This window comes from Cynara cardunculus (genome assembly GCF_001531365.2).
Source record: "Cynara cardunculus var. scolymus isolate 2C chromosome LG 2, CcrdV1, whole genome shotgun sequence".
In the NCBI taxonomy this organism is placed as follows: domain Eukaryota; kingdom Viridiplantae; phylum Streptophyta; class Magnoliopsida; order Asterales; family Asteraceae; genus Cynara; species Cynara cardunculus.
In genome coordinates this window covers 55320176-55321181 of record NC_037529.1, presented here as the reverse complement: position 1 = coordinate 55321181, position 1006 = coordinate 55320176, and positions in this window count along the sequence as shown.

Sequence of the window (1006 nt, the reverse complement as noted above, 5' to 3'; positions counted from 1 at the left end):
TTTCTTTTTATTCGATGAAAACAAAGAAGTAAATCTAGATGTAAATCATGTCCTAGCATCGGTTGTTTTTACAAACTTCCTATCTAGTTCAGATTTTTTATTTGAAGAAGRCTTTGGCTTTACTTCTTTTCTCCTGAGGAAAGTCGGCTTTTCTTCAGCTGGATGGAAAGAAAAGTTGTCATTAATTTTATCAGAGGGAGACCACTTCTGTTTTTGCTCACGAGTAAACTTGATGAACTTGAATGGAATACTAGGGCCTTTTGATTTATCTTGGGCAGATTTAACATCTTTCACTTTTCCCTTTCCTTTGTCTAAAGATTTCATTGATGAAGGAATATCATATTTCATTGAGGATTTGAAATTTTTAGGTTTCTTATTCTCAATGATTTTTAGTGATTCACAACTTATCACTTCTTCAGATTCAGAATCGAGAAAGTCTCTAGCTGATTTCTCAAAATCATAATTAGCATGGATTGGAGCAGAAGATGTGGGTTCAGAGGTTGATGCTTCACATTGATCTTCTTGAGGTTTCATCAATTCTGACTTCGATGAATTCTCAATTTTACTTGGGTGATTCATCGATTCATTTGTTGATGATTCCTCATTCGGATTCTCCTTTTCATCAACAGTACTTGTTAATGAGATAGAATTGACAAGCAAAGATTCTGGTTTTACAATAGGGTTTTCAACAATCTCTGGTTTAGAAGTGTCATTTCTTTCATCAAAAATTTTACATGTACTTTTCTCGTATACCACATTTTCAAAATCCTGTCTTGAAACGACAGTTTTTCCATCGACTTTAACTCTTTTGAAATTTGCTTTTGGTTTTGGAGTAAAGTCGGGTTTTTGAATGCATCCAAGTTTGAAAGTGGATTCAAGGGTGGATTTCTTTGATTCGATGAAGGAATACAATTCATTGAATCCAATCCCTTGAGTATCCTTTTGACCGTTTAGTTTTTCAAAAACTTCTTGGGCATCTTTATACTTTTTTATCAGAAGTTCATTG